This window comes from Passer domesticus, chromosome 5, assembly GCF_036417665.1.
Source record: "Passer domesticus isolate bPasDom1 chromosome 5, bPasDom1.hap1, whole genome shotgun sequence".
Lineage (NCBI taxonomy): Eukaryota > Metazoa > Chordata > Aves > Passeriformes > Passeridae > Passer > Passer domesticus.
The window spans coordinates 71,479,178-71,502,673 of NC_087478.1; the positions used below are offsets into that span (position 1 = coordinate 71,479,178).

At 43.3% G+C, this 23,496-nt stretch overlaps 1 protein-coding gene and 1 long non-coding RNA gene across 13 annotated transcripts in view; one reads left to right on the top strand and one right to left on the bottom strand.

Annotated features, from left to right (window-relative positions):
• Positions 1-19,246, bottom strand: part of RESF1 (retroelement silencing factor 1) — a 28,030-nt gene extending 8,784 nt beyond the window's left edge. Inside the window, exons 1-4 of one of the 11 annotated variants that reach the window (XM_064420931.1) lie at positions 19,081-19,246; positions 18,108-18,229; positions 4,577-4,665; positions 4,359-4,447 (exon numbers count right to left, since the gene is read on the bottom strand). The gene's annotated coding sequence lies outside the window, so the exon portion shown is untranslated. Of the gene's footprint in view, positions 1-304; positions 580-4,358; positions 4,448-4,576; positions 4,666-18,107; positions 18,230-18,425; positions 18,669-18,692; positions 18,895-19,080 lie in introns of those variants that run through there. The other 10 variants (XM_064420929.1, XM_064420930.1, XM_064420936.1 and 7 more) reach the window with 10 other exon arrangements.
• Positions 3,493-16,683, top strand: LOC135300926 (uncharacterized). 2 transcript variants are annotated; one of them, XR_010362671.1, is made up of 3 exons: positions 3,493-3,843; positions 9,660-9,731; positions 16,274-16,683. It is a non-coding gene; the product is annotated as an uncharacterized LOC135300926 (long non-coding RNA). The 2 variants fall into 2 exon arrangements; XR_010362670.1 differs by having other exon boundaries at positions 3,493-9,731; positions 10,550-16,683.
• Positions 19,247-23,496: the final 4,250 nt, after the last annotated feature.

Sequence of the window (23,496 nt, forward strand, 5' to 3'; positions counted from 1 at the left end):
AATACAATAAAAAACACTGGAGAGCTGAACACAAGAAACACCTATAGAATAAAATACAAGCCAGGGTTTTCAGACAGTAAGACTCAATTTGAATTACACCTTTAAATACAACAAAATAAATGGAAAAATTAATTTGGGTTTAGTAAAAATCTCTCATAATAATGTGGCTCAGCAGTTTAATTTTGAGAAATGCCTCTAGTGAGCTACAAGCAAAGAGCCCCTAATTCTGTTGGCATCATTAGCTTACTCAGCTGGGAGAAGGCATGAAGCACAGAGATGACAGCAACACTTCTGCAGTACTTACACCTTCGGAAGCTGACAAAGGCACACATCCCTAAGTCTTCATGCACTGTATTCCAGCACACACACGGATCCCCAAGTGGAGGATATGGGGTATAATTATCAGAGTGGGTAAGGCTCATGCTCACCAGAAAGCCCCGTGGGAGAGGCACAGCTGCAGGCCGGACAGCTGGAAGCCGATGGAGGAGCCAGAGGCAGTGAGGAGCGAGGAGAGGGAGTAAATAACAGTTGGGAGCGAGATTGGGATTGGCTGGAGGAACACGTGGACAGCACATGAGCAGGAAGCTGATTGGCTGATGCAACGCATGGACAGCACATGAGCAGGAAGCTGATTGGATGATAGAACACGTGGACAGCAGCATGGCAGCTGAGCCAGCCAACGGGTGCCTTCTTTCTGTTAAGTTCGGTTAGGTCTCGGTTTGGTTTCAGTTATGTCAGGTAGAGATTAAACGTATAAAAACGGTGCGATTTCTACAATAAACTGATCTCCTTCAGATGCTTAAGGCAGTCCTGTTGCTTTGTTCCCCAGTGCTACAAATGCCTGGGTGCAGGGTGTGCAGATCACTCCGGTACTAACTCCCATTAGGTCAAGGAACCGACCAGGAAGAGTCCGGAAAAGGATGCAGGGAAGGATCCGGGAAGAGTTCGGGAAGGAGCTCAGGAATTTAAAAGTGGGCACACCTCACCTGGAGGGCAAACTGACCAGTGGGAGCAAATATGGGAGGTGGAATATCCCTGGAACAAAGCAAGAGCTTGGGTCAGGTAGGGTGGCTCCTACATCAGCAATCTATTAAAATGGCTGATGTGAAACTAAGCACCCTGCTGGACTGGGTGTCTAATCAACTAAAGATTTTCCCTTTAATGGACCCCCTCAATCAGAAACCTGACAAGCAGCAGGACAGACTTTTCACTACATGGGGGACAATCACAACAGCCATTAAAGGAAGTCACGGGAATGTTGGCCATTGCACAGCTTTGGAAGCTGAGCCCCTCGAATCCATATATGACCCCAAGATTGACCCAAACCCCGCAGAATTTCCTTATCCCAAGATTAACCCAAGCCCTGCAGAACTGCCTAACTCTGATAAAAATCCCTGCATAGCTGGCCCTTTCAGTACGGAATTCCCACATCACAAGCAGGCAGCAGGCTTGCTCCCTGCCCAAGACAGCGACACTGTAGTCCAGTTTTCCTGGCAAAAATGCCAGGAAGCCACCATGAAGGAGGGCAAATTGGCAGTCACTACAGCCTGCCCAGTAATATATGTGCCAAACCAACACCCAGCATACTGAGAGCTGGACTATAAAGTGATTAAAGAACTGAGGGTGCCAGTAAAAGAAAGCGTCTTATCCTCCTATCCATCATGCTAAACTGCCTAGAATCCATCAGCTCTGCGTACGTCCTCACACCCCACAACTGGAAGAGCATAATGAAACTGTGACACGTGGATGTGAGTCACGCTAAAGAAAGTGTAATTATATCAATATTTTGGGAAAATAATTGGAAAAATGTAAGTGATTCGTGAAGCAGGTGGGTTTCTTTGGAGATGATACATGTGGGAAACAGGATATAAGAGTTGGATTCAGCCTTGGGAATGGATGAAATCAGGAAGACTCCCAAACCAAAACTGGCATCAACTGAAGTTAAGACAACTCCCAGAGCAGAGACCGACCTTGAATATGATCAAAGTTGGGACAATTCCAGACAGGGAGTCTAAAATAGTGGTCTTATCTATGAAATAAATAAGGTTTAATTGGAGCATAGTGCTTTCTTATATAACACCAAGCTGAATGCGCATGTGCCACCTGCCAGGTTATTCAAAGGACAGTGAAGAAGATGATAAGCCTTCCTCTGAAAAGACCACCGAAGAGCCAGAAGAACCCTTGGAAACAAGTGGAGTATGCAGTGTGTAGTATAGTGACGTAGATATTAGGAATTGAAAATAGGAGGAGATTTACAGAAAGTACTAATGAATATGTATTAGCATACAGTACGTAAGTAGCGTTTGGATCCTTTTGCCTTTTGTACATGAGGCAGGGTGGAAAGCCCTCCCCATATCCTGATCGATTGGTTTTGCTTATGCTTTATCCAAACCACTGCCAAATTTCTTTTTGTAACTACTGGATTATATTTGATCGTATTATTTTATCTCAATTAAAACTGCTGCTGAATTTTAAGTTTGTAGTTTATTAAATTAGACACATGGGACCTCGTTCATAACAAAACTGATTCTAACAGCAGTTAGACGCAGTTAGCTCACCAATTACCTGGCTCACCTATTACTGAGAGCTGTGTACAGCCCAGGCAGAAGCGCTGCAGGACAGCAATCCACCAATCACCGATGTGCAGCTGATGGAGAGAGCTGTCACAGTCCCTGCAGTGCAGGCAGGCTCCCCCCACGATGTACGTGATATCGTCGCTCGCCCAGCCCTGCAGGCCCTGCGGCAGCTCCTGGGGACGGGTATCAATCCTAATCTTCCTTTGCTAAGATTTTACAGGGTCCAGCGGAGTCGTTTGTGCAATTCCTGGACAGACTGCAAGCCACACTCTCCGGACAAGTCAACAGTGATGAGGCCAGAACTATTCTGTTGCAGCAGCTTGCTTTCATAAACACGAATGAAGATTGTAGAAAAGCACTGCTCGCTGTTCATAACCCACATACTTGTGACATAGCAGATACTGGTTAGAGCATGCCAAAATGTGGGAACTGCTGCTTATAACACTAACTCTCTGGCAGGGGCTTTAGGTTCTGGAACCCATGCTCTTTGGGTTCCAAACATGCAGGCAGTGAATGGGACAAGTGGGGGTCAATTGGCAGTGCCCGGCTCGCTGCAGGTGGCTCCGCAGCAGAGCTCCCCCAGGCGAGCCTCTGCTGCAGGCCTCCCCCCATGGCAGCACAGCCCTCGGCACAGCCACAGGCACATCGGGACTGCCAGCCTGTCAAGTATGGCAACATCACGCACAAAGCATGGACTGGTGACAAACAGCATGGCTGGCCGGGTGGCTGTCACCAGAATGTTCGTCTCGCACATCCACCCGGAATCGGCAGCCAGAGGACGGGGCCACAAGGCCAAGCCATGCTGTTCCAAAGCGCGGGGCCGCCGGGAGCAGCAGCCACACTGCACGGCTCCCCCAGCGCAGGCACCGCCACACCACAGCTGTCACTGCGGGGCCGGGCCAAGCAGGGGGGACATCACTGCCACGGCAGCTGAGTGACAGCTGGGAGCGAGATTGGGATTGGCTGGAGGAAGGCACCGACAGCATTTGAGCAGGAAGCTGATTGGATGACAGGATGCATGGACAGCACATGAGCAGGAAGCTCATTGGATGATAGAACACATGGAGAGCAGCATGGCAGCTGAGCCAGCCAATGGGTGCCTTCTTTCTGTTAAGTTCGGTTAGGTCTCGGTTAGGTTTCAGTTATGTCAGGTAGAGATTAAAGGTATAAAAAGGGTGCGACTTCTACAATAAATTGAACTCCTTCAGATGCTTAAGGCGGTCCATGTCGCTTGTCCCCCATTGCTACAACTAACAAACCCAAATGGGTGAGCATGTTACTCTGTAAAGTTTTTAGAGACAGTGTTTTCAAAGCCAAACACTATTTCAGCCTTCAAAAATGCACAAAAAAGCATAAAAACCCACATGAGAAAATACAAGAATGAATGCTTGTCTGCATCTTGACAAGCTCTTCTCAGTACGGTCACACCCAGCTTGCTTTGTGCAAGGTGTTAGGCAGCCTCAAAACAGAATGTTTCATGCCATTTCTCCCAAAACACAAGGGCTCCTGACTTTCCTTCATAGGCTCTTTTAGATTTTAAGATTCCTCTGATTTCAAATTTGAGAATGAAAACTATCACTCATATCTAGCCTATAAAAAATAAAAGGCCCAGTGTTACAATTTCATAGGTGCTATTTTTAAGATTCAAAGACAGCTCTATCTTTCTTCACTCTTTTACTTTCTCTGCTCTCATACGACACCAATAACAAAAGAAGACAGGAAAACAAAGTGGCATACAAAATTCCTAAAAATCATCACCATCAGTGTCCAGGCAATACTTACAGTGATTGATGCAAGAATCTTAGCAAAGAAAACAGGCTTTTGCATCCAAGGTAAAGCTTTCAGGCTGCTGATGTTTCACTGGGTATTTCCTGAAAAAAAATGATAGGGGATAAAACAAAATCACATCCTTGAATTAGACAAATGCTAAAGAAATTTAAGATATTTACATTTTCTGGGAATGTAACTATGAGAGAGGCAAACAAGACTAAGATACCAACCATTAGTAACTGTAAAATCCTTGCTAGAGGAGGAACTTTGACTACATGCAGCACACAACTTCACAAAGACTAAAATCCAATCACCGTCACTGTAAAGACCAAAAAAAATCAGGAAATTAGGAACGCCTTGCTGAAGCCAGGCTGGAGACAAGGCAAGGGGTTCATTGCAATGTTAAATCCTATAAGCTGTCCCAACAGGACCAAGGGTGGAGGTCGCAATGGATATACCTTGAAATTTTTGTAAGCCATGATTTGAGTTATGTGTTACAGGAATTGCTATTAGAGGAACCACACAGGACCAGCCCCAAGAATCACCTGTTGTTTTGAGATAAACTACACTAACATATGCTCAAAGATAAAAGCCTTGAGATGATGACCAAGGTCACCTGACTATTTCCTGGGCAGTCCCACAATTTGGGATTAAACACAAGTAGGCTGGTTATCAATCATTCTTTATATGAAGCCCATGTGCCAGATGAAGTCCTATGAGTTTGTCTTTCATCTGAGGCCCAGCAGCACCCAGTAGTTAGAGTCCTGGCTCACTCAGAGCCCACTAACATGGTGCCCAGCACCACAGCTTGTCGCTATGGCCTCAAATTAGAGACAGGAATGAGACGGACGAGACACTCATTCCTTCAAGCAGAATAGCTGAATTTTCATTGCACACAGCTCATTTTATATGGTATCAGAAGGCACTATGTTGGTATCTAATAGGTCAGAAAATCATTGAAATTCAGTTCATTGCTTGGTAATGGCTAGTGTATATGTCCATCAAACTTTTTGCTTTCTAGATATGTTTACATTTTTTCTTCACGGACTCTCATGGGATAGACTCCTTATTTTTGCAGGTGCAAACTGTTCTCTCACAAAAACAGATTGTTATGCAAACTGATTCTCATTCTTATGATTCTTTTCTCATGATAACTCAATGGGCCAGCTTAGCCAGAATAGCAAGGCCTAAACCATGTTTTACAAGGCCTTTCTTTTATAAGGTTTTACCTATATGTACCACCAACTATTTTCTGCTATGCTCGTTCTGTCATCCTGCCTCCTCTGTCAGGATGCAAGCCACAGTTACTACCAAACCCGTTGTGGAAGGGTGGTTAAAAACCTCCTTAAGCCTATGCTAAATGTCCTGACCCAAGGAATCTTGAAAGCTTCTTTAGACCCAGGTATTCCAAACAGGCAGCACACAGAGCTCCAACACTTGTTTCACCAGCTTTTGCCAACAAGCCCCTATGCTGAACCTTGTCCCACCACGGCTTGAGCAAGGGCCCTGGTGCCCCTCCCATCACTTCATCAGTTGGAAACCCCGCAGCCCTTGGTTTCACAGATTTATCAGACGTACAGTTAGCACCCCAGACAGAACCTGATGATCCTTCTCAGGTGCCATGGAGGGTGCAGCTTACTGAGACTTCCCATTTGGAGGTAGATGCCACCATCAATGGCCTCATCATCTGTGTGTCCTCATGGACAGTCAAAATTCTGCCTTCAGCTGATCACAAGGGAGGGGAACACTTTTCTCACCTTCTGCAGTAGTCCACAGGTTACAGAAGCCCCTTCAGCCCTTCCCAAATTCAGTCAAGTGTGGCTTCCCTAAGAGCCAGCCAGCCTGAGGATCTGGTTTTGAGAGGTTCTAACCTCCACTGTGGAGTAATTCCTATACAATTCTAGTCAGGTCTGCACAGCAGCAGTTTATCACTGCATGTAGCTGCAGAGCTATGCACCACAAAAAGCAGGCAAGTGACAGCCTCTGCTGAGTTGAACCTTGCCCAGCTGGGTCAGTGACAGAGTTTATATTTATGTACCTCTGTGTTACATGCCTTGTTTTTCACGGGACTACAGGTACATGTCAGATAAGCAAGATGCAGTAAGTTACCAGAAGGAACGGTAACTCACAGATTGCTTCAGATAAGCTCCAGACAGTACGTCCTTTTACAAGTATTCCACTCCAATAATTTGGCCACTCTTACTCAGTGAGGCCATGCTGCAGATATTTCTAACTAGAAAGGCCTACAAAGGCATTAGCTTTTTTACTTACACAGACAGAACCACTCATAGACCAGACCTTCCATGATGCTCCAGGGAAGGTACAATCTCCTGGTACTTCTGAATCAAACTCCCCCTACCTTGAGGACACTGAGAAGCATCTCCCCTACCTCCAGTGACCCATGCTGTTAACACTCTGTGATCCTGCAAGCCCCAAAATTCATCATGTCTCTTTTCAGAGAAGTGAAAAAACAGTGAGTTGCACCCACTTCCCCTTTTAAGAGCCCCAGCCAGTCAGCTCACAAGTCCAGTGGGTCCTGGCACCTGACCAGGGCTACTGGAGCAGGACACTCTGCCTCCGTGGGGTAAAGCAGCTCGAACAATACCCTGACTGTAAAAGTTGTCAGTGATGGATGGAGAAGGGGGATCATACTGCACTTGGTGTAGAACAATGCTGAGACCAGCCTGATTCAATAACCCCAAAGTTGAACATTCTGAGGATGTGAGGAACAATGTTTCCTAGCAGAAATTGGCACGGGTGAGAATGTAAAAAAAGTTCCTAATAAAGCAACCAAGAAGTAACAGTATTGATAATTCACCTGACACTGCTGAGCTAAAGGCTGCTGAGCTGATTCAGTTGGCCCAGAAACATCTGACTGACAGTGGATCACTATAAAAACTCAGTCCCCAATTTTAACAGCAGAGACTTGCTACGAATAACTAAAGGCCAGGCACTGGGTGCTCCAACAGTCTATTTGCATTCAAAAGAACCAACCAGGTTCACAAGTACTATGGTTTACTTAATGCAACAGACATGGCTCTTTTGGAGTGCTCTTTTGGAGCAGAGTCTGCATAAACTGCAGAGAAGCTAAATATAGCCCTGACAATACAATGGCAATCACAAGCTCAATTTCTCACTTCAAAAGACTCAGCACAGCCGAGGACACAAGTCTTATCAAAAGGCGCCCCTTCTGCAGAGGGTGAGGAAAATGTGTCCCTACAATTTTCATGTCAAATTCTCATCCCCCAGCTAAACACAAAATCAGGGTCCTTTTATACCTTATTAGCCATTATTGTGCAAAGTGCTGTGGGTAGTCAAATTTTCTGTTCTTAGTGGTTGCGTCTTATGCAGTATTTCTTGGTAGCAGGTATACCTGGTAGCAGTTGTACAAAACATTTCCTGGTATTGAGACTGCACTGCTCCTTTCCCACTTTAAATTCCTACCCGATGCCATGGCAACAGAAACCTCCATCAGGTTTCCATGTCTGCCCTGATCACTGATGTTCTGATGCGTGGGCTCTGTCTCATATTGAGCTTTGCTATTTTCTTCACTGTTTTATACTTCCCACACTCTTAACATACCCCCTTCTAGAAGTGTGTGTGGAGATTCCTCCTTTGAGTGGGGATACCTCCAAGGTTATTTCCCAAGGCTGAATTAAAGAACTATGCCTACAGACATTGGTAGGAGTGAGCAACATCAATCTCTACTTGATTATTTTGCCAGCTTTGTCTCTGTAATTATAGTTAACTATCTATACTGTGTAGTAATTAATTCTGATTAAGGTCCTTTAGTCCAACTAGTATTATGATCAATATCATCAGTATTAGCACCGTATAAATAAATAATTTTTTCATATTGGTTTGCCTTCCTTTATCCTGTGGGACGAGGTTGTATAAAGATTCAAATACACCTGTAGAATTATTTAGACGTTAACCTTTAAGTCTTTGAGCTAGGACTGGATCCAGCCACACCCAGACTCCTCTCTGAGGAGTTTAGAAAGCAACAGGATCCTTTCTGCACCCTGTGACTCAACAGGAGGGTATATGTGATAAACCTTGGGTGAAACTTCCATTCTGCTTGTGACAGCTACCTAGGCATACATTTTGCCCCCCCTCTGCCTCATACTGCAGTGGCAAAAGCTGCCAAAACCATCAATGCCATTTATCTTTGTCTTATCTACGCAGTCAGTTTGGACATTAAAGGTGTCCCACCCACCAGGCCTATCAAGCTCACTTTGCTTGTACTGGGAATGGCATTAATTATACCTTTACTAATTTACCTGCAGGCTATGGCTATAGTCCTGCCATTGATGCTAAGGTAGCTCAAGCAGTATTAGCTGAAATTTCTCCCACTCTTGATGTCTCTCATCACCACTGTCTTGCTGACTTTCCTACCACATATAGATGGCAATCTTACACAAGAAATTATTCCAAATTTCAGCCCTCAAAGAACACCTGGAAGCTTTTATCTTCCTGGTAAATGCCAGGGTCCTGCCCAGAATGTGAAGTGTTGGGGTAATTTTTAAAGGAATCTTTTTGCATGCCAGTACCATAGGTATTTCTGAAATTGTCTTGAAGTCTTTTTTTTTTTTTACCCAATCTACTCCCTCCTCCAAATGCAAATATCAAATCTTCTAGGTTCTAAATCTTTGCCATGAAAGGCCCAGGTTTTAGACAGCTGGACTATTCTCTCTATTCTTTGCTGGGCACATATTGCACCTGGGACTGGAGTATGAGCCACAAACACTTCCAACCCTTCTAAAAATATTCATTGATATCAGTATCTGTTTATGCAATGGTATATAACAAGCATTAATTATAATTATTAAGCTAAGCAACTCATCAAGTAACTGTACCCTCACCAATTATGTGCAGTGCAACACACACTGATGGACAGAGGCAAGAGATAATTGTATTACCACTCTTAGAGTCAATAAAGTGGATTGACTTAGGAAAGTAGTCATAACTCAACTCCTTGACCAAATTATTGACAGTTTGGCTCAGGCTCACAAGGAAGTAAAGGCCTAGGCCATGACCAGGTCAAGGACTTTTCTAGTTCCAACCTATTCTTTGAAAACCCACATAGAACAGGGAGACACAAAGAGCTTTGATGCGTAAGAGTTGGGAACACCAGCCAAGTGAGTAAGACATCAATAGCAGGTAGTTCTTCCAGAACTAATGAGTAAGGAACAAATTAAGTTGTGGGTGCAAGGAATTTCATGTAAATTCCATGGCATTTCATTTGACTGCAAGCCAACCACTTTATTCCACAAATATGAAAGCCCAGGTGAGCTTTTTTTTCATCTCTCCCAGCTGCAGTGTTGTAACCTGTCCTTGAGCTGGGTCACCTCGAAGTTTCTCCTGGAGGAGAAATTTAGGTCTCAGGTGAGTGATATTGTGTATAACTTTGTATCATAGAGCATTAAGATAACGTATTAGTACTTTTGAATTATTATTATTGTTACTGTATCTGTACAGTAAGGTTAAACCTGACCAGGGTACTCTCTTAAGCCTCACTTTTACATCATTTTACTTCAATAAAACCACTTTTCCAGCTATCTGTGCCAGTGGTTCTTTAAGACGTCTAAATCTCTGCAACACATGTAACTGAGGCACTCACAATAGCTCTAAAATATTCTTATTGATTGCTAAAAGCTCCCTTTAACAGAGTAAAAACCCTATAAACATATGCATTTCAGTGCCAGCCACTGTGATCACACCGATTTCGTACCTCTGCAAAACATAGTTCAGCAAATAGAAGATTCTAAGAACTGAAAGGACAAAAGTCCAGCTGCAGTCCAGCAAAATTTTACTCTCGTTTCTGCTTCTGGACTTGTAGTGGCATGTCTCATTTTACCTAAAGTATTTAAGTCTAATTCAGCACATCTGATTTATGGTGTTATAGAAAAACAGTCTGAAGCAACTAAACGCACACAAAGAAAGGAGTATATAAACATCCGAAATTCTCATTTTCCTCTCTTTATAACTGTATTTTAGATACATATTAGACATTTTAGATGTCACAACAGCACCAGCACACACTTTTCCTGCCCCAAAATTCTTTGCAGTTACATGGGAGGTAATTTGTTGGAAATTGCCTTAATCTCAGATTGCCAATCACAGAATGCTCACAGTAAACTTAAAACACACATAGACTAGTAGTCACTTTTTTTTACAAATTCCAATTCCACCACTTCCAACAGTGTCCTATCCACTTCTGACAAATCCTGATGGGGTTCATCCAATAGTCTTTAAAGAGCTGCTGATGTCATCACAAAGTCTCTCTTGATGGTTTTTGAGTGATCTTGAGAGTCTGGAGAAGTCCCAGCTGACTGGAAGCTGGTAAATGTTGCCCCAGTTTTCAAGAAGAGCAAGGAGGACCCTGGAAAGTAGAGGACTGTCAGTGTCACTTCAGTGTCTGGTAAAATCATGGAAAACATTTTTCTGAAAGGTACTGAAAAACACTGAGGACAACAATCATCAGTCACAGCCAGCACAGCTTTATGAAGGGAAAGTCAGCTTGTCACACCTGACTTCCTTCTACAACAGGGTAAACCACCTTGCTGATCTAGAAAAGCCAGTACATGAATTTTTTTGGACTTCAGTAAAATGTTTATAGGATGGTTTTACTCCTGTAGCCCTCATGTTGCATCAGGCTGTCCTTCCCAGCCTTCCTTTTTGTTTTTAGCATTGTCTCCTCCCAACACCAGGACTCTTAATGTGATTTTATTCAGTGTTATCCCATACTGAATAAACAGTATTTCTCAGTTTGCTAGTGGGGTTTTTTGTTTGGAGACAAAGTGAATACACTTAATTCCCACAGTCTTTAAAAGTTGAGGGGCTCAGGTGGAGCTTTCTCTTGCCTTTGGCATACCTTTTGGTTCCACTGGCAACAGTGGCAACTCGAGAAGCGACATTTCCCAATCAAAAACTATTTCAGAGTGAATTATGCAACACCTGCCTGCAGCCATGCTGTTGAGCCCAGAAAAGCAGAGCAGCCCAGCTCCCTGTGTGTGTGTCAGGACATCCCTCCCTACCACAGATGGCTGCTGCACATGGAAGAGATAACCCAGGCACAGGCAGAAGCCTGGCAGGAGGTCATTGCTGGTGCCAGAAGGGCTGAGACCCCCAACTAAGAATCAACATCTTGGTCTGGAGAGAAGATGTGGGAAGAGATTAAGAAAAGTAAATGTCATTGACCAAAAGACACTGCTCTTTACAATGATAAAAGCCACACAAATTATTACGGAGATGGAAACCTCTCACACACTCCCTGGAAATGTGTAGGGTGGCTTCTCCTATGAAGCTTGGACACACCTTTGTAGGTATTTTTCCAGAAATTGAGAGGAAAGATTTGATGGAAGATTCAATGTATCTCACCATCCAATCCATCAGCAATTGGATGGTAAAAAACATTGAATCCTAATCTATATTACTTCTTCGCTAGCTGTAATATAGGCACCTCAATCACACAGTATTGCCTATCTACTAGTAGTGTCTCTTTGTTTATCCTATGTGGAAAGAAGTCTGGTTTAAGTCTTATGTCTGCATTCCTTGGTCTATTCAATAAATCTTTAATTTTGTAATAGACCTAATCAGCCATTTTTAAGAACTTGTGAAACGAGAGTGAGTTTTGGGGTGTTGGCCACCTCAATTAAGTTAGTGTCTACTGTCAAGGGCCTGGGCAGAGGCAGGGCCTGGTTTAAACTCCCCTCTCCATGATAACAGCGTGGTGACCCCAGCCCACCAGCAGTGCCTGGCTGGGGCCAGGAGGCTCCGAGTCACACCAGCCCAGAGGCTTTGCCTTGCTGTCTTCTGCTGAGGAGAAGGCAAAGTCCTTCCACAAGGTCTAGCCCTTGACCAAGTACCAGCCATCAGAGATAAAAGGAGAGGAGGGGGCTGCTGCCATTTTCCCTTGTCTGCCCCATGGCAGGCACCATCTTGGGGAAGCCATCACTCTGAGGTTTTTAGTTTCTCTTTGTTCTCTGGGAGTCTGGGAGATTTCAGCAACTTCCTAAAAAACTGGTGCTCTTACTGATATGTTTTGCCTATTGCTATTTTGGAGATTTTTTTTAGTAAACTGTTATTTTTCCACTTATATCTCCTCTACATGTTTTTCCTTATTGGTGGAAAGGGATTGGTTAAAACTAAGGGGAAGCAACTCATTTTAGAGTGTTCCCCTAAATTGTCTTAAACCAAGGTTTGTCAAGCAGGACCTGCCTTTCATGAGCTCATGCTGGCTGGGCCTGATTCCCTGGTTGTCCTGTAGGTGCCATGTGATGTCATTCAAGATGATCTGCTCCATGACTTGCCTCAGCACAAAAGGCTGTAACTGGTATTATAGTGCACTATTTATTAAATTGGTATTTTCAAAACTAGCTTCATAATTGTCAAGAAGAGATTGGTTTTGGTCACCCACACTCCTGATCATGGGCAAATCTCTTTCACTCAGCCTCAAGGAGTTACCACAAGAAGCATCCACACTTTAAGGAAGAATCTCCATGCACTCTCCTAAAAAGAATGTGCTAGAAATCCCTATCATAAAAAAGAGAGCTTGGGCTTTTATATGATAACGTGATTGACTGTCATGACCTACATGTTAGCTCAGCAGAACATAATTCATTTAAAATACATGGATTAGTACTACCACTCATGGGTTCCTTTTATCAGGAAACATCTGTCTCCCACATCCATGCCACTGCCAGTTCCTAGCAGGAAACACCAGTTTCTAAACATCCTCATATTGTTTAATTTTGAGATGTTTCAGTCAGGCTGATATCAGCATTCTTCAACATCAAAAACAACATGGCCACCCTCCCTCCATCACTGCATGATTTTTGCAAGTAGGGTGAAGTCCAAGCTGTTTCACCCCCAGTTAAACAAAAAGAACAACCTGGTATGCTCAAAAATTTTCAATTTCAGTATTTATGTCAACAAGTTTTAAAATTCCATTTCAATAAGGATGTTTGATGCAGGACTACAGCTGCAGATTTCTACTTATTATACTTCATGGTAACAACAGCAAAATGCTGAAGTACTAAGGCCTGAACAACAGACCTTGGGACAAAGTTGACCTCTAGGTAAACCTTTCAACCAAATGTTATATGTATCTGCTCAGTGGCAAAACATGGTTTTAGTATTTAGAACCCAGGCAAGGCCAAATCTAGCTTTGGTTGGGAGTGTAGGATCAAAGACAACTCCCTTGGTTCATCCTTGAGCCCTGGCCAGGCTTTGGAAGAAATCCAGTAGGAGATAGAAACCAGATGTTCCCGCACCAGAAGCTATGGTAGCTTGTTTATTTAACAGGATAAAAATGGGACTCTCTCACAGCTAAGTCGGAAGCCTCATTTCCTGTGGGTGGAAACACCTGCAGGATTTCCCAGTCCTTTGCTGTGATAGTAGCTTTCCCCAGCTGATGCTTATCCTATCTTATCTTTTTGTAATTCTTTGCGGTTTCATATATTAAATTACCCTCATTCCTTAAGTTGGTGTCTGTGTCTTTTCAGACCCTGCCCATGGCAAAACAAATTTAGAAAAACAACAAAATTAGCATCAATCTCTGAATGTGCCTTAAATCTTAGTGGGAACTCAGAAATTCTGCAGTTGAGAAATTACAATTTTGTAATTGCATTTTAGGACTTTTTCAGGGGATAGTACAAAAATCAAGGAAAAGGCATGCCATGGTATCTGGCAATGGTCCCAATCCACTGTCCTAAAGCTACTAATTGCACCCAGCAACACTGTCATAAGTGTCATGGGAACTGTGGTCATAGTCAACGGGTCAAGAATAAAGAAGTCATTCTTCTCACCACAAATGAGCTAATGCAGATAAACACCATTCCACATATCAACAACCAGAAGCACTAGATACAGAAAAATTGGAATTTGTCAAAAGCAACACCTCTTCTGCAAGCACTATGGACACATCAGGCATTTGGAGGAACCATGCTTTACAAGGAATTTTAACATCCTAGTTCTCCATGGTACCAAGCAACACATCAACACCAGCAGAAGTGATGCCATTGTTCAGAAGAAAATTAAAACTTCGAGACTGTATTTGATTGCTTCATTGTATCAACCAAGCATTTATTGCTTTTGAATAATAGCTGTAAGCCTGAGAAAGCAATTTTCAACAGAAAAGATTTGTGGGGAAAAGGCATTAATAACAAGGACTGGATTCATTAGACAAATTGACATCACCAAATATTCTATTCAGAATCCTACAGATGAAAGCTTTTGTAATGGCAGCATCAGACTCCTTTATACAGGAATATCCATGCCTCTGCAGAAAAGTTCATGTATATAACTAAAACACTGTACTTACAGCTGTATTATCTATAGCTCATGCTTTTCCAGTTGTGAATATTACTATGATGGAAGAAGATCAGCTAAAGATGAAGCAGAGTCCTAAGCTGTGTTTTCTTGGATGAAACATCATTTTTAGAAAATACCTACCCCTACACTTCAACTGCAAATTTCTATTTACCATCACACTGGTCTGCCAGTGGACTTGGTCAGCACAGAAGACACAAAACACCAACTTTAAGAAATAAGGTAATTTACTATAGTTTTAAACAGCAAAGAATTACAAAAAGATAAGCTAAGCAATGCACATAATCACTACTACAGAAGATTGCCTATAGTAATTAAGAATGGTACATCACCTAATATTTTATTATCAACCAGATCTGCACTTCAGCTGGGGAGCTCCAGCCACAGCGAAGGACTGGAGAGCCTCTCCTGGTAACTGGGAAATTCTTCAGGCGCATCCAGCCGCAGGCGAGCTCTCCGTCTTCGCTGTGACAGGGTCCAGCTTTTGTGCTGGTGAATAAACAAGCTTCCATACCTTCTCTGCAGGTACATCTGGTTTCATTCTCCTCCTGGGTTCCACCCAAAGCCTGGCCATGGCTCAAGGGGGAACCAAGGGATTTGGCTTTGACCGTGACCTCCAAACAAGGCCAGGTATCCCATTTCATGGCCCTGACTGGCCTCTAAACACAGGAAGAAAGACACTGTTATCACACTACATGTTTCACTAACAATCCTGCATCTTTCAGTAATAAGTGGATACAAGTATTATACAATGTTTGGTTGAAAGGTTCATTGAGAGTCAACTTCAGCTCAGGGCCTATTGTTCAGGCCTCAGTACTGCACAGAAACAAGTGAAATGCAGAGAAACCATGAACATGTTTCAGCCTCCGAGGAATTTCCAAATTCCTTTCAAGTTTCAATGCACATTTAAAGCACTGTCTTACCTCCCCAGTAGTCGTAGACATCTAGAAGTATTGTTCCCTAATCATCCAACACCTAATGACCACTAATTGGAGACAAGCTTGCAAACTATGTACAGGATACTGACTGAAGTGCAAATTAAGAAGTTAACTGAATTTCAGTCACTGAAGTCTTTCACAAGCACATACCAGAAGAGCTCTTTGGCATATCTGCATTTTATGGAGACCATTTATATCCAGCATGAAGGCATAGCACTACCTTCAAGGTCACAGGAGTATTTTTAAAAAGACTTTTTAAAAATCTGATTGGTGAAGTTTCCTGCCTGCTATAGGTTATAATATCAATCCTTCCATTAAATTAGCTTCCTTGAAATTCCTCCAAGTATAAATTCATACAGGATTTTTGCTCTACATTTCCACTGCCCTATGCAGTTTTGAAACTCCTGAGAACTTGAATTGCTTGTGTTTATCAAGAAGACAAATAATAGTCAGAAACATGATAGTAGTGTCTAGCAAATGTGTGAAAAAAATAAAAATCCATTCCCATTTCTCAGCAATGAGAAATTACTACAGTTCTTTGAAAAACTGCATGTAGCGGTATTGAATATGGCTTAGAAATGCTTTGAGTAACAAAGACAGGTTGGTAAGTTTGTATTTTCCTTAACCCTATTTTCTTCTCCATTTCTACCTCTTCAGTTGCACTGATGCTGCCACTTGTGATGCTTCAGGATGAACCAAAGTAGATAATAAAATGGCATCCACAATTTCACTTTAAAAAGAAAAAAAAAGATCACTTCAGCAATCTTGTGTGTCTCTTCAGACAGGTGTGGAGCTCTCACTGGAGGAACAGGAGCTCCTCACTGGTCTTAGCTCCTAGAAGGGACAACAGTCAACAAGCTTCAAGTGCTGCTTTTACCAAAGGAGCAATGACCCATACCAACAATACCACCAGAGTCTCCTATGTCCTGATGACCAGTGATATATCAAAAGATCCCCTGGCAGATTTTGTATTCCAATTTCCAGTACAGCACCAGTCTCCTTTTATCAGTGCACTTTAACAGTTTGAAAATGCAAAGAATAGCATTACTTAATGCTAAAAAACATAATGGGTATTTTCACCATTTTTCCTTGCTTTTCTTTTTTCTTTCCTTTTAAGTCACCAGCAGGCTCTAAGGTTTTTCACAAGCTCTCATAACTATGCTTAGCAAAGCAGGAGCTCCTCTAGGAATCAAGAGAATTGAACTGCACCTTCTTTGCTTTCTGCTCCCTCTTTTACTCCTTCTCCCATGCCTTCGTCCATGCCTTTTAACTTATGGGGTGGAGAGTACTGCTCTGCCTCTGACAACTGTTAATCTTCAACACAAAGAAGAAAGGCTCAACATCAAACTAACAGGTTAATTATTACAAGATCACAAATGCTATGACAGTTTCACATCCCCAACCCACTGATATGTTGTTCATGGCTGCAGCAAATGAAACCGAACAAAAAAGGTAAATAAAACAGTTGGGAAAGGCTGATTTGTGTAAATTTTAGAAACACATAAAAATATTCTCCTACCAAAACACCTTAGCCTGCAGAAAACAATCCAAGTCAGTAATTTGTTGGCTTCTAAAGAGTGTGTTTGAGGGACAGCATCCTGCAAATCAGAGTATTTTACTGATTTACAACTATTTTTTTGAAGATTAGTAGGAAGGGGAAAGAGCAAAAAAAGCATCTGTGTTTTAAATAGAAATCAGAACCATAACAATAAAAATAAAACTTCTAAAAATTCTAGCAGACCAATGAACTGGAGAAAGTTTTAGCTTTTATTTAGAAGGAAACCAAAACACTCCATAACAGAGTTGACATAAATCATGCTGTAATCTTTTTTGTCTTCTGCCAAGACATCAGACAATATATTATTTCCTGGGGAAAAATACTATTTAAGCTTAAACTACAAAGAGAGCTGGATTCTTGAACTCTGCCTCCCAACTCACTGCAGCGAGCCACACACACACTGAACTAATGGGTCCTGGTAAACATCTTGGGAATCACAGCAGTAAATTTTCCAAGATCTTGCACCTTGAGACCCAGGGGAACTTTTATGCTAGCACAGGCATCAAGAGTAAAGGATTTAATTTTGTGGACAGCAATATAAAAGCAATCATTATCACAACTCTGTTTTCTCTGCCACGAATATCTGTTTGAATGTTTTGGAACATCAGTTGGCCAGTTCAAGGGAACAGGGTGATAACAGCCCAGTTAGGAGATGTTGATGTTTGTAACAAGTTTTACTCCCATCATTCTCAGATGAGTATTTTCTCAGGAGAAAATATTTACCAGGAGTCATGATGACTTGGGTTTGTTTTATTCTATTTTTAAGTTGTCCCAGGAGGCTAGTTAAGAGCAGGGAAATGCCCAAAGTTACCACGGAGCTCCTAGAAAGAGTTGAGTCAGCCTCTAACAACTTCTAGGAAAACAACTGCCAGCATTCCTATGGGTTTCTGAAACACATCCAGTGCTCCAGCAGAAAATCTGCTCAGGTTCTACCTGATGCCTCCGGTTTTCATTGATGCCACCGGTTTTCATTGATGCCACGGACAAGCAAAGCACATCTTCCAAAGCACAGGAAGGAACTTGCTACACATTGATGAGGTACTCTTACTTTGCCTCTGCAGACGGAATAAATAAGTTAATTCTACCAGCTACACTACTCAGACAACCCAAAGCAGAAACAGCGAGCTTATACCTCTTCAACTACGTTCTGGGATTTTTTTTTCTTTAATAGTATAAGCAGTTTTATCAGTTATACCATAACACACGACTGCAGGTGTCCCTCTTACACAAAGCAGAGCACCGGCTCCTTACCGCACAGCTTGCGATGTCTATCTGAGAGGCTGAAGCAAAAAAAATCACTAACGCTGGGCTTTCATCGCAGAATTTAAACACAGGACACTCGAAACAGCCAGTCTTCAACCCTGACAGTAATTACATTCTCTTTTCAGTTTTGTTTCGGGAGGTGGCGGGGGAGAGGAGACGAATCTCCCCGTCTGTTGTTGTTCTGGGTGTTTTCAGTATCTTTCAACCGCATCTCCCTGCATTGTCACAGCCTACGGAGCAATACTGCGAACAAACCTCTGCCTCCTTAAGGCGATCGGGCCGAGGGACGCGTTCCGGAGCCTGCGCATCGCATTGTCCTTGTTCAGGCACCCGCAGGACTCTTTACTAATTGACGGTAATTGCTTCTGCGAGACGAGCAGCGAACTAGCGGCCGGGCCCGGCCGGGCCCCGCTGCTGCTGCGGCCCCGCGGCCTCCCCGCTCCCGGGCCCGGCCGCGGAGACGGCTCCGCCCGCCCCGAGCCCTCCGCGGGGCCGGCAGCTCCCGGGGAGCGGCTCCTGGCAGCCTCCGGGGCCGGACCCGCGGCCGGAGGGGAAGGGAGGACAGGACGGCACGGCCCCGCCGCCCCCCGCCCGCCCGCTCCCTCCCTCCCTCCCTTCTCGCCGCCGCAGCGCACGTCCTCACCGAGCCCAGCCAGCGACTCGTCCGGACTGCCGGCCCCGGTGGGAGGCGGAAGGAGAGCCCGGCTCGGGGCGGCGCGTCCTGCCCGCCCGGCGCGGGGTGCGGGGCCGGGGCCGCCGGCGGAGCCTCCCCGGCGGACAGCGGCGATAGACCGAGCCTCCTGCTCCGCGGATCCCTCCAGGCTAAGCCCCTCCTCCCTGCCCCTTTCCCTGCCTCCCTTCCTGCCTTCTCGGCTCTCCGGAGAACTCCCACAGCTCCCTGCTCCAAGCGCGTCACGTTTTTTTCAGAAGAATAGAGTGGTCCTTTCACATTCCCCCACGGACTGAGGACCAACTGAGACTTCAGCTAGAAGAAATGTTATAAATATTCTGATAAAAGAATCGATTTAATAATATAAAAAGGTGGTTATGATTATGTAATAAATAGGTATGATTCGTGCTTGTGATAAACAAGTCCACTGAATTTAAGGATCATATAATTATCTTTATTATTTTTGCAAGCAAGAATAAGCAAGGACAGCGCTGGGCAAGCCAAAGCGGAGCGGAGACTCCGGTCCGCCCAGCGCTGTCCTTGCTTATTCTTGCTTGCAAAAATAATAAAGATAATTATATGATCCTTAAATTCAGTGGACTTGTTTATCACAATTTGGTGTCAAAACCCGGGAGTTCTAAGTTGTAAGGCATCCCATAAAGCATTTCAAAAGGAGAGATTCCCACATCCGTTCTAGGTTGGGTTCTAATGTTTAGCAATGCCATGGGTAAACATCTGACCCATGACATTTTAGTTTCTACCATGAGCTTGGTGAGTTGCTTCTTGATTTCTCCGTTTGCCCTTTCCACCCTCCCTGAGCTTTGAGGGTGCCAAGGAGTGTGATATTGCCATTTAGTGCCTAAGGCCATGGTTACTTCTCTCAGTACTTTGTTTGCAGAATGGGGACCTCTATCAGAGTCTAATATTTCTACTAGTCCATACCTAGGGATTGTTTCTTCCAGCAGGGTTTTAATCACCACATTTGCAGTAGCCCGTGATGTAGGATATGCTTCTACAAAGTGGGTTAGATGATCTACCAGTACCAATAAGTACTTGTATCTCCCTACTTTCGGTAGCTCAGTGAAATCTATTTGTACATGTGAAAAAGGTCGGTGTGCTAACTCCCTTCCTCCTGGAATCCTTCCTCGAGTTTGATGTCTATTAACTCTTAGGCATGTTATACATCCCCTAACTATTTGTTTTGCTATATTGTAAATTCCTATACACATATACTTAATAGTGAACTGATCTACTAAAGCTTGGGTTCCCCAATGAGTCTGGTTGTGCAGCTGTTGCACTATTCTTTGGGCCATAGACTTTGACAGGACCTCCCTATCGTCTGGCAATTTTTGAATACCCTCATTCTCTTTTATTCCCATTTTGTCTAATTTCTCCTTTTCCTGGGCTGTGAAGCTCAGGACACGAACTTTCTCATCACCTCCCGTTCTCCTTATCCCCTGATCCTGGAATTTTTGAAAAGCAGCTTTCTTTGCTTCTCTGTCTGCCACATTATTCCCTCTGATCAGATGGGAGAGACCCTTTTGATGTCCTTTAACATGTACTATTGCTATTTTCTTTGGGCCTCTTAAAGCTTGTAGTACCTGAGTAATTAGATGTATTAATTCTCTTCCTCAGGAGTTTATTAACCCTCTTTCTTCCCAAATTTTTCCAAAAGTATGCACCACTCCAAAGGTGTATTTTGAATCAGTATAGATGGTCCCAACCTTAGCTTCCAAGAATTTTAGAGCCCGCAATACTGCATATAGCTCACAGGCCTGGGCTGACCAGGTAGGACTCAAAGGTCCAGATTCTATTATTTTCAAATTTTCGCCTCCCACAATCGTGTATCCAGAGATTCACTTTCCCTCAACAACTCTAGAGGACCCATCCACAAATAATCTTTCTCCCCCTTCCAGTTCTTCCTCTTCGAGGTCCGGCCTAACTTTTGTTTGTTTTTCTATGCTAGGTAAGCAATCATGAGTTAAATTCCCCTGTGGATCCCCAAACAAGAACTCAGCGGGGTTTTGCAGAGAGGTGGTTTCAAGTATCAACCGAGGGGATGACAGTAAAATGCCCTCGTATTTCAAAAGTCTTGAGTCTGTTATCCATTTTTCTGCCCTTTGTTGCAATACTGCCCTTATGTTATGGGGGGTAAAGACTTTCAGTTCTCCTCCATAGGTAATTTTGAGAGCTTCTTCCACTAAGAGGGCTGTTGCCACTATAATCTGCAAGCATGTTGGCCATCCTCTACTTACAGGGTCTAGTAATTTAGAAATAAATGCTACTGGTTTTCGCCTGCTGGGCCAGTCTTGAGCCAGTACCCCAAATGCTACTCTTGCCTCAGTGTTAAAGAACAAATAAAAAGGTCTCCTCACATCTGGGAGGCTTAGCACCAGAGCATTAGCCAATTCCTCTTTTAGTTGTTCTAATGATTTATCATCCTTCTCAGTCCATTTCATCAAACCTTCAGCAGATAGTTTTTCATACAAAAATTTTACTTTGCCACTAAAGTTTTCAACCCATTGTCTGCAGTATCCTACAAGACCCAATAATTGCCTGATTTGTCTTTTATTTCTTGGGGGAGGAAGGGAGAGTATTCCTTTAACCCTCTCTGGGTCTAGTGTTTTTGTTCCTTTACTAAGTCGATGTCCTAGGTATTTTTCTTCTTCTACAAATTGCAATTTACTTTTGGACACCTTCAGCCCCTGGATGCTTAAAAAGTTCAGAAGCTTAATGCTTTCTTCTCTAAATGTTTCCTCGCTTTTCCCAGCAATTAACAGGTCATCTACATATTGAACAATGGTTATTCCCTGGTTCGAGGTATAGGATTTCACTATTTGCTCTAGTGCCTGCCCAAACAAATTCGGGGGTTCGACAAATCCTTGTGGGAGCACAATCCACCTTAGATGTTGTTTTCGGTGGGTATCAGGATCTTCCCATTCAAATGCAAATAATCTCTACATTCTTCTTTCAAGGGGCACACCCAAAAGGCATCTTTCAGATCTATAACACTATACCAGTGATCATCAGGTTTCAATTGACTGAACAATGTATGGGGGCTTGCTACCGTGGGGACCCGGGCAATGGTTCTCTTATTTATTTCCCTTAGATCATGTACTAATTGGTATTTTCCATCTGGTTTCTTTACAGGTAAGATGGGAGTGTTGAAGTGAGACATGCAAGGTTCCAAGAGCCCTTGTTGTATTAACTGTTCTACCTCTGGTTTTGGTCCCCTTCGCCCCTCATCTGATATGGGATATTGTTTTATCCTTACTGGGATTTCTGGGTTTTGAGTGTTGACTGTGAAGGGCTCTATATTCAGTCTTCCTGCTGTATCAGGGGTATACCCGACTTCTGGGTTGATTTTGTCTTCGTCAGTTACCCATAAGGAGCACAACCTGACTTTCAGCTGTTTTTCTTCAATATTTATATTTATCCCTAATTCCACCATTAAATCTCTTCCTAATAAATTGTAGTCGGCTTCGGGGACCAGTAACAGTGATCCTATCCCTATTTTCTTTTCTGATTCTATTAAGACATCTTTAATTACAGGAACCTTGAAGGGTTCTCCTTTTGCCCCTGTACTGTAGAAGGTGAAATCTTACATCCTGGGGGCAAAGATTGAACTGTTGATCTCTCGGCCCCTGTATCTACAAGGAAGGTTATGGGGGTTTGCTGGGGACCCACCTTAAGTTTTACCAAGGGCTCCGATGACATTTGGGTCCCCAATAGATAGAGCCCTCGACCCCCTTATTCCTCTTCTAACATCTTCTTATCCCTAAGCTTCTTTCGACATTCTCTCCTCATGTGTCCTTTTCCACCACAATAACAGCACACTACTGTTGGGAAGGATGAAAGTTTGACAAGAAAGTCTCACAGATATGTATGCTTAGCAGAAAGATTTTTGAATGTAGAAGCTGAGGAAGGAATAGAGATGGAAGCAAGTTTTGATATAGAAGAAAAGAATTGCTGAGCCAGTCTTGCTGGATAACCAAGGAGGAAAAGGGTATGTTAGTTAGAAGGGGATTTTTATGACTTAGAACAAAGGATAGACCCACCTCAAACAAGAAGATGTTTTTACCAAGCAGAAAGATAGCACAGGCAAACAAGTCAGCAAATGTTGCAAGTAGAAAAAAGGTCTCAGAATTTTCCACTGCAAGAAAACTGAAAAACAACTTCTAGCTTAAACTATAATGTACTAACATTTAGTGATTGGAGAATACTAACATGAATATGGTAATTGTATCAGTTATGATAGGCTATAGATAAAAGTTAAGGTTCTACTGTATTAAGATGCTCGGCAAAGAAAAGTATATAATGCATTTGTAACCTAAACTAAGGGTCTCCAGGCCTGCCTGCAGCTGCAGCTGACAGCTCTAGGCACAGGCT